We start from the raw sequence: 10908 nt of genomic DNA, 5'->3' as shown, positions 1-10908 counted from the left end.
AAAAAAAAAGATACTGAAATGTCACCTGCCTCAAGGCCCAGACACCTAGAACAGGCTCCTGTCTGGTCATGGGGTTACTATTTTGTCTCTCATGAACTGCACACTGCTCGGGTCAGTGGAAACAAATGCCCAACAGAGTGGAGAGACTGTCTTGAAAACAAGACTGAGAGGCTCCTGATCAAAGTGGAGTTCCACACTTCTCTCTGAAGGATGATGCCCATTCATGAGTAGGGTTGTGAGTGGAGGGTGATCTCTGGGCTTGACATCCCTACTTAGCCTCACCCCCACCAAAGCCCACCAAGGAAGTTTCCCTGGTCACTTGCTTAGTAAGAAATCTAGTCCTTTACATCCCAACCACCCCTCAAACTGAAGTACTGCTGGCTTCCCTGCCGATCCAATTTTATGACACAAAAGGCCCTGGCCATTTTCCTATGCCAATAATATGTCTAAGAAAGGTCAGAAGGAAAGGAAAGAAATCAGACCCTGAGAAAATGGGACTTGATAGCATTGTGCAGAACTGATGGGAATTAAACTGTGCCATGCGCCTTTGCTCTGACCTCAAGTTTTCACTCCCACTTCTTTTTTTTGGACCTCACCTTCCCTTCTTAAAAAGCTGTGCGGTGAGATTGTTCTTATAATAGGCGCCATCTGTCTATTGTCTGTGTTAAAAGGTGACATCATTTTCTTTTTTCTAAAGGTCAAGCTAACTTACTCCCATGTGAGGGAGTCCACTGTGCTTGTCATGAGTGATGGCTGGCCTCTGATGGATATCGTGTGATTGCAAGAGCTACAAGGAAGGAACCTGTCTTGGCTAGGAAAGCAGTCGGGGGCTCATTGGCTTCAGGCTGAGAGACTGAGTCAGAGTGAAAGTTCAGAGGCCCGAGGTAATAACGGCACCTCCGCAAACCTTCCTGATAATCAGCTTGCTGCAATCCCATCCTTCCCAGCCCTGTTTTCCCATTAACACATTCTTGGAGCTGTTCTCAAATCTGTCTGGCATGGAGGATCATCTTTTCAGATGTCACAGAGGGCCTGCCACCATCTTCCCTGCCACAGTCATCAGAATAGACTACAGGAGGGAACAGAGATCTCCCTCTGAGGATTATTTATTTTAAAAAAATATACCTTGGTTTCTCCCATGTCACATTATTTTCTGAATGAGAGGTGGTTAATCCTGAGAAAATATTGCACCACAGCAAACCCATGATAATGCCTGTCTTTCATCATGAGATTTGCTCCCCACTTCTTTATTTTTCTGATCCCCTCTTAGAAAATAGCCCACAGTCACAGAATGACAGAGCTGGAAGGAGCTTAGAAATCATTTAGTGAACCTCACATTCTAGATGGGGAGCTCTGGTAGCGTAGTGCCTAAGGCACTTGACTGCTGACTAGAAGCCTGGGGGTTCAAACCCACCAGCCACTCCTCAGAAGGAAGGTTGGGCAATCTACTTCCATAGTGATACTGCCTCAGAAACCCAAGGAGGGGTCGCTATGAGTCAGGTCCGACTCGACAGCACATAACAACAACAACAGCACATTGTAGATGAGCAAATGAGGTTCAGAGAGGCAAAGTGACTCAGATACTCAGGAAACACAGCCTCAGAAACATGGTTCCCAATGTCTTCCATCTTTCTCTGTGCCCTGAGAAGCATCAGATGCTCTTCATGCTGCTACTTTTGGGGTTTGATTCTGATATTTTTGAAAAACATATACAAAACAAAAGGACAATGTAAAAAGGAGAGTATTATTTTCATTTCAGAGTTTCACAATAAGAAAACCCCTCCTCCACCCCCTCACTGACTCCACAAACCACCCTCCATCTCTAATTCCTTAAGCTTTTTGGGTAGCCATTTCAGCACGTACTGGAACATGGCTGTCTGTACCAGGCATATGTAATACTGATTCTCTGTCCACAATTCTTGAGACCCCTGGTACGACTAATTGAAGCAGAAAGATATACATGACCCTAGGGAGACCCAGTCATAGGCTGATCATCTGGCAATGATGTGGCCTGGTTCCAAAATTTGAACTGAGGGGCACAGAGACTGTGGTTATTCAGTGATGGGTACTAGAGCTGGCAGGCCACACAGATCTAAGTACTAGGGTGGCCCTGTTGGGCCTCACGCAAAAGCAGTAAACAGAAAAATCTGTTGTTTTTAGATCCTGAATAGAGTGGGAGAACAATGTGGAACAAAACTCAAAATCATAAAAAAAAGAAGAAGAAGAAGAAGAAGTTTACTATCTGATAGAACCTGGTGAGACCCCTGAGACTATGGCCCCTAGTTATCCCTCAGGTCTGGAATTGAACTCACTCCTGTGGCTTCCAGCCAAACCACAGACAAGCATATAGGGGGAACATTTACATCAGGTAAATACACTTCTTAGAATGATCAATCATGGGAGAGCAGAAGGGCAGTATTTGCACAGGGAGATAGCTCAGGAGGTAGGAGTGCGCATAGGAAAGGAGGACACAGGGAACTAACTACAGGGAGGAAGTGGGACGAGAGCTGTCACACTGTGGGGAATTGCAGTCAATGTCATGAAACAAAATGTGCATGCACTGCTACATGGAAAATGAATTTGCTCTGTAAACTTTCACTCAAATCACAATAAATATTTGAAGAAAAAAAAAAGACGCAACAGGAAGATGGAACCAGTACAGAGGCATGGCCATAGTGAACATGTTCTTCAAAGAAATAGAAAGACTGGCCTCAGTTCTTGGCAATTTCTGGTATTGTGAGGTTCTTCATTACCTACTCTTGGCTGGGTGTGAATTTTTACTCTTTGCTGTACCCTGGTCTGTATTTGTATTGGCTTGAGTTTCTTACAATTGCAACAGTTCAAGTAAGAACAGTATCTTGTATTGTCCATATGTGGTAATTCTTGTTCTTCAAATAAGGAACAAGCTCTCAAAGGCCAGCCATTTATGTCTTAGTCTTTTGAAAACTCTTTGTAGGCGACCTGTACATATGACAGCTGTTGGAAGGTTGGGCTGAAAGGCCTTCTGGAAATGCAGTTCTTTAAACCCTGTTAAACATGTACATCAATTGGCCCTGAGGAAGCTTATAGGAGCTTTTCAACATAAAGCTACTAAACTGTCACTAAACTGTTGTAATTTTAAGGGGAATGAATTCCAGTGTGACTCATGTGGCCCTCATTTCCCCAGGCCTCTTCAGCTAGCAGGGGCTATAATAAAACAGAAGTTACTGGCTCACGCATCACCTCAGCTCCCGAAAGTGCCTCTCTACTATTTTTGTGAGTCCTTTGTGTCTCACTTGGGCTCACGGAAAAATCTGGTTCTCTAGAGGCCACAGGTACTCCACCATCCCTCACTGGTTTTGTGCTTTCAATCTACCCATCTGTTACCTTTTTATCTCCCCATCCAGGTCTTCCAGCAGAACCATCTTCCAAGCACAAATCTTTCACATGATTCTCCTGCTTACAAGCCATCTGTGACATACACTATTGGCTGCCTGTTCCTTGGCCATTCTCAACTCTATTCTTCCTTGTAGAAGACCTAGCTCCCCGTGAAAGATGCTGAAAGCACCAACTGCTCACTCTCCCAGATTGCCTTGCAGCTAGGGTGTGGGAATATGACCCAGTTCTGACCAACTTAACCTGAGAGGAAGACTTATGAGGGCTTCTGGTAAATGTGCTCCTGTCTGATAGAAAAGGTACAAGTGAGAGAACCTTTCCTGCTTTGGGACTTTGTATGTTAAAAGTCATGATGCTTGAACCTGTACTCACACATTGTGGCCATGAGGGAAAGCTGACCCAGAGACCCACGTTAATTAGTTCCTTAAGTTTTCTACAGCTGGGGTTTTTATCTAGTGAGATAATTAAATGTCCTTATTATTTGAGCCACTTTTCATTTGGGCCTTCTGTTATTGTTTGCAGCAATAAGCAACCTAAGACATTGCCCACAGATCTCTAAACAAAAAAGTTCAAATTTGTTAGCATGATACACAGGGCCTTCACAAGCTTGCCCTTCTTCCCGCTCCAGCTTCATATTTTGCTAAACTACCTGTATTCTGATTCTCAGCTGCACTGATTTACCTACCAAATGGGCCAATCTTTTATAAACCTCAGTCCCTCTGCTTAAAATCTCCTTCACTATCCTTAATACTTACTGGTTAATACTTGTATTTCAAGACTCAACTCAAAATTTTCTTGATCACCTCATATCCTTTATGGAATTAAATGCCCCTCCTTTGTGCCTCTCTGTACCTATAAAAACTTCCATGGTGGTGCTGGTACCACCCCTTTTTCCTTGACTGTATATGTTCGACTCTTTTCTCCACCCTGTTTACATGTCTGACTTTTCTTTCCAGGCTGTACTTTTGAGGCAAGCTTATATTCTTTTATGTTTGCTGAATAAATAAATACATGATTTAATGATGATTAACTGACCCCAATTCTCAGCCTTCCCTTAATAAAGAAATAATTTTTAGGTTTTTTTTTTTTTTTTTTTAACCTGTTTTTAAGTATGTGAGTCTCTCAGCCTAACTGTTTCAGACTAGGGCTTCTCAAACTTTACTATGCACACAAATCACCAGAGGATCTTTTCAACATGCAGATTATGCTTCAGTTGCTCTGCAATGGAGCTTGATACTCCACATTTCTAACAAGCTCCCGGGTGATTCTGATGCTGGTGGTCCCAGGAACACAAGTTGACTGGTGAGGTCCTAAACATCAGGACATCAGGGTCCTAAACCCACTGCCATTGAGTTGATTCTGACTCACAGTGACTCCCACTGGGTTTTCAAGGTGGTAAATCTTTATGGAAGTAGATTGTCTCATCTTCTTTCCACAGAGCAGCTGGTGGGTTAGAATCATCACCTTCTGGCTAGCAATCAAATGTCTTAGGCATTGCACCACCAGACGTCCTAGAGAGCAGAAATGTACTTGTCCATAAGTGGATGAAGTCCTCAAAAACAAGTGGATGACAACTAGGTAACATGAGAAACTCTTTGGAACTCTCCACCCGAGAGCTTTGGTCTCCTTCTCTGGAGTTCATCTTCTCCAGAGATGGGCTAAGCTTCTTCTGGAGATGTTATTTTTCATTATTCTCTAATTGACATATTTACTCCAGCTGTAGTCCAGCCTAGGCCAGGAACATTGTTCCATTGCTCCCTCTACATCTTTGTAATTTTCCTCTCCAAGGAGTTCACTTGAAATTCATTCTTATTGATTCCTTCTCTCTCCCTCACTCCTTCCCTCCTTTTCTCTACTCCCCCTTCCCACTATTGTCCTCTAATTCAACTCATCCTTCAAGGCCTTATTATCTATTGTTATCTATTGTTGCATAATAAAATTACTCCAAAATTTAATGACTTAAAACAACAAACATTTATTATCTCATACTTCTGTGGGTCAGGAATCAAAGTGTGGCTTAGCTGGGTGTATCTAGTTCAAGGGCTGTCAGCCAAGTCTATAGTTTCATGTGAAGGTTTGACTAGGGAGGAACCAGTTCCAACCTCACTCATGTGGCTGCTGGTAGTGTTCAGTTCCATGCTGGCTATTGGCAGGAGGCCTCCTGCAGTTCCTTGACACATGAACCTCTCCTTAAGGCATCACACAATATGGCAGCTCACTTCCCTCAGAGCAAGTAAGAAGCAAGACAGCAAGAGAGAGTGAACGCCCAAGATGGAAGCTATAGTCTTTTCATAACCTAACATAGGAAGGGACATCCCAGGACCTCTGCAGTATTGTTTGTTAGAAGTGAGTCTGTAAGTTCAGCCCACAAGGGGAGGTGATCACCAAGGGATCATTGGGGATCATCTTAGAGATACCTACTATAAAGGTCCCAACAACACTTATCCCTGTTCTAATTATTCCGTTAGAACATTATAGTCTGTTTCTCCTATAACTGAACATTTTATTTTATTCTGTTCTCTATAGTTGTCTTTCTAATGGGACTCTGGCTCCCTAAAGAAGTGTTTCACACTTCTCTTGAAGTCCCCACCGTCCCCATTCCAGCGCTAGATTTATAATAAATATTTATTGATTATAACCAACTTTCTGCTTCAACTTAAACTTTTTCTCTTTCAAACCCAGCTTTCTGAGGCTCTTGGGATTTCTATGGGGAACCTTTATATTCAAAGCCTTTCCTGCTGAGTAAACACACCTTGCCTGGGTCAATAATCCTTGTTGGGAAGGTGAAGCAGGGTTATTATTTACCCTGCAGGGTTGTCTCCTAATGCCTTTAATATTGGAATTTAGCTATTGAGGTATGATTTGGAGCCTTTTAAAAGAGAAAAGAAAAAGGCAAGAGAACTAGTATTTTAAAGTGAGTGTCTCATTTAATCTTCCCAACAAACAAGTGGCAGAGTTTATCATCCCTACTTTACAGATGAGAAGTTTATGGCCCCACAGTTAATAAGAATCAGAGCCAGAACCTAAACCCAAACCCCATTCTCTCCCCCATCCCTGCCCTGTGCTTCTAGTTTGTGATTTCCAGACTGGTTTACTCTCAAACCAGGGTCCTTCCTGCTGGAGCTATTTCCAGAATCCAACCACACTTCTGTTACCTCTGTGGCCCTTTGATGTGGGAGCTCTGGTGGCATAGTGCTTAAGGCATTTGACTATTAACCAGAAGTCTGGCAGTTCAAACCCACCAGTCACTCTTTGGAAGGAAGATCGGGCAATCTACTTCCATAGAGGTAGCACTTTGGGATCAACTTGATGACAGTGATTCTTTTTTTTTTTGGTTGATGTGCCTTGAGATGCCCAGTAAATACCCAGTGAATGAATTCTTGTCCCTTCATCTGTGAGGGGGTGGGCAGCCAAGGGGCTTCAACATTCTCTCCCAAAAACCAGGCAGAAGGTTATACCTATCCAGCCATGGTACCTGATCCTTGGAGTGTGGAGAGCACTAAGGCAGGCAAAAAGTCGGCACAGATAAAAAATCTTGTCACAGGCTCTGACACTCCAGGAGGAGGTCACTTGAAATGTATGTATGATTTTGCCAGAGATTTGTTGGCCCCTTTTTCTTTGTTTGTTTGCCTCAGTCTCCTAAATAGGACCTGTGGTGGGGGAGGGGGTACAGGGCATGCTGAGAAGGCCCAGGGTGTACAGAAAAGAGTTAACTGAGCAGGCCTGTCATCTTTGAAAGATCTCTTGTAAGAGTGGCCCTTTGCTGGTATCTGGGAACTTGAGTTTCAGAACTCCCACCATTCCTACTGAGTTGCTCACTATGCCTAAACTGTGTGAACAATGAGGTTTACGCTGAACAACTGCTTTCTTTCAGAGAGTCTAAAATTTTGGTGTGTGCTAGGCAGAGGTGACCATGTGAGCACTCCCAGTACAAACCTTGGACACTGGGTTTCTAACATGCTTTCCTGGTAGATAAATTCCACACGTTATCACAATTTGATGCTAGAGGAATTGAGTGCATCCTGCTTACTCACAAGGAGAGGACTTTTGAAAGCCTGGACCTGGTTTTATTTGAATTTCATCCCATGTGCCTTTTTGCTTTGCTGATTTTGCTCTTTTTTCTTTCACTGTAATAAATCTTTGCTGTGAGTGCCATTATATATTGAGCCTTGTCAGTCCAGCTAGTGGATGGCCAAAACTAGAGGTGATCTTGGGGACAAGGATCAGAGAAGTGGAAGTAGCAGGGATGGTAGTGGTTATAACTTTCCCCATCCAGATGTCTGCAAATCCTCTTAGCTTCACCACTCCTCAAACCTCTCCCTCCTGAATTCCCCCTTTCCCTTTCAGGGTCCTTAATTCCCTTGCTTCTCATCATTGAATAGTTGCCTCATTATTCAAAATAAGTGCTTGTGATTCAGCCTACACTGAACTCTGATAAGTGAGAATGAGAGCAAGACTTATTAATATGAAGGAATAATGAATCCATTCATTAAAAAATGATAATTCTTATAAGATCTCCATTTAAAATTCTCTTCTTTAAAATATCTAAAATGGTGTCCTTCTCTGAGAATGTAAGTGGATATAGGATATAGGATTCAGAATTTCTGGTTTCAGCTGGAGGGGTTTCACAGAGCAGAAAGAGTGAGTCATTTGGTAGTCACTGTAGACAGGGTCACTGATGTGACCAGTTTAATGCCCCCAGGAGTTAGACTTCATATCCCAGCATCCTCCAGCAATGTCCCCAGAGAGCTGTACATATAGGCTCTTGGGGTTGTTCCCAAGATGTGGGAAGATAATAGCAGGGCCCAGATCCTTGGATAATGAAGGCCTTTGTAAGAACTTTAAACTTCAATTCAGGTTCAGTAGGAAGGGGAGTCACTCCGGTAGCATAGTGCCTAAGGCACTTGACTGCTAATCAGAAAGCTTGCGGTTCAAACTCACCAGCCACTCACCAGCCACTCCTTGGAAGGTTGGGTAAACTACTTCCATAGTGATACTGCCTCGGCAACCCAAGGAGGGGTCGCTGTGAGTCGGGTCTGACTTGACGGCACATAACAACAACAACAAACTGAGATCTTATTTATTCTAGCTCAAAGATTAAACAAGTACTTGGATGTCTCAAAACATTCCTGAAGTAGCACATGGTCATTTTGAAGAAATTGGTGCTGTAATTTTATATTGCTCTACTGGAAATTTTGGCAGCTGGGAGCCACTGTAGCATCGTCAGGGATCCTACCTAACTTGGCACTCTCCTTTTTCTCTCTCCCTTGAGGCCCACTCTAGAATGAAAAACAGAGTCCTCATTGTCTTCTATAGAGCATTATCATTCAGATAGACTAATTTTAAAAAATGGGATATGATTTGCATTTAGAAGAAAATCACTAACTGAGTTTTTAACTACAACAGTTGAGTGGCAAATCAAAAGGAGCTCATCACAATGATTCTCCATTTCCCAATGGGGTGGGAAGCCCCACCCAAGATGCACAAATAATTACCCTTTCTCTTATGACTTAGGTAAGACTCATGGGTGCCCCTCTGTTTACCTGTTCCAAGGCCAGACACAGACCTCATGGGATTGGTAGATTAAATGAGATGTGTGTAAAGCAAACAGTAGGTGTTCAATAAGTGAGTGGATGATGATGATGATTCCAACCACTGAAATAAGACAGAAGGGGAAGTTTAGCAGAAATGACCGTAGGTTCTTCCTAGAGGCTCATAGCACAGGAGCCACAAGTAGGTTGTATTGAGTTAAATGTCAAGGGAGGAGGCATCATTTCCCTCTTCTTCCCCTTGGTCCCTCCTCTACCACACATACACTGCACAGTGCCCTGAACTGCCCCAACTCCCACCCTTTCCTCTATACTCAATTTCCCTAGGAAAGCAGCTGAAGATGCAGATGTTATGGACCTTTGGAGCTCAGTCTAACTGCCAAGTTTGTAAGTGCTCAGCACTGTGCTGGCAAATGAGGTAGTGGGGATGCATAATGTTTAAGCCATGGTTATATTAATAAGGAGACACAGACAAGTGATAAATAAGCCAACTCAGGAAGAAATATATTAGAGAGGCTAATACGGAAGAACAAAAGTAAGGCTTAGGAGAGGTGCAGTGGAACAGGGAGGTGGAATGGGGTGCAGATCTTGGGGTGAAAGCCAGCAAGGACAGCGAAAAAGCACAAGTTTAGGAGTCAAAGCCAGGTTTGAATCATCTCAGACACATCAGCTGTGTGAGCTTGGGACAGTTGCTTAAATTCAGTTGCTTTACCTTTGGAGAACATACCTCCACTAAACTGATGTGAAAATTCTGTGTATGTAAAGAGCCCAACACAGTGCCAAGAAGATGGCAAGTTCTCAGTAAATGTTATTTTCCTCCACATGCCCGTGAATTTCCATAGCCAAGCCCAGCAGTTATGCCCTGCATCCAGCCCAGACTCATCACCTTATCTTCATCTTGGGGCAAAGAAAGAAAGGAGCTGACCCTCTGGGAAGCTAGGCAGATAGGAACGCCAGGAGGCAAGGGTCAGAATTACTCCCATTTCCAGGAATAGCCAATGTTTTCACTCACCCAACCAAACTTCAGTGAGCACTTATAATGTACCAGGCCCTTGGGATACAAACATAAGTATAATATGTAACCTGCCTCCAAGGAATCAGAAGTTGAGAGGGAGAGACAGACAAGTAACCATGGAGGGTACTGTGAGCTCTGGAAGTAATAAGGACTTTACTTATGATGCCTATGTATCCTGATTTCAAAGAATCTGCTTCATTGCCTCCACCATTTTATCTGATTTTGGAATTGGGGCAGGGGGAAGCCCTCATAGTTTCATCAGTAGTCTGAGCAAACTGCAGTGAAAGTATACAGGAGAATGATGAATCCTGCTTAGAAGTCAGAAGGAGACATTTGAACAGGGTAATGATACGTGAGGGTAGAAGAGATGAGATACTTTCTCCTTGTGGCAAATGCAGGAATGCCAGGGCTGAGTAGAGATGAAAGAAAATTGAATCACAGGAGACTTGTTCAGAGTGGATGAAGCCCTTGCATTCAGTTTTAGCCCAAATGATCAAGAACAACCATCATTAAGTTCTGCTCACTAGGACACCCTTTACATGGGCAGAGGAAGATCAGAGTCTGGACCTTTTCCTGCTCTGTACATTCCTCCCCAGAACGGGGGGCACTGTTTCTGTAGACCATGTCACCCAGATACCGCTTTATGCCAGTATGCATCCCCCATGGCAAAGCCTAGCATATTGAGGCAATACTGCAGGTTGGTTAAGAAAAAAAGCTTGGTAGCCAGACTGCTTATATTTGAATCTAGGCTGTGCCACTTATCATTTGTTTGACTTAGACGAATTACTTATTCTCTGAGTCTTTTCCACTACAAAATGGGGACAGTAGTAGTTTCCACCTTATAGGGTTGTTTTAAGGATTAAATGAGTGAATACATATACAGCCTGCATACAGTGGATACTTAATCAATGTTAGTTCAGTTTTTATCAGTATTATTATTATTATTATTTTTTATGGTTCTATTATTTT

The sequence above is a fragment of the Orycteropus afer genome, unplaced genomic scaffold, assembly GCF_000298275.1.
Source record: "Orycteropus afer afer isolate SDZICR_OR568_19922 unplaced genomic scaffold, OryAfe1.0 scaffold00088, whole genome shotgun sequence".
Classification (NCBI taxonomy): Eukaryota; Metazoa; Chordata; class Mammalia; order Tubulidentata; family Orycteropodidae; genus Orycteropus; species Orycteropus afer.
Note: the sequence above shows the minus strand (reverse complement) of the source record.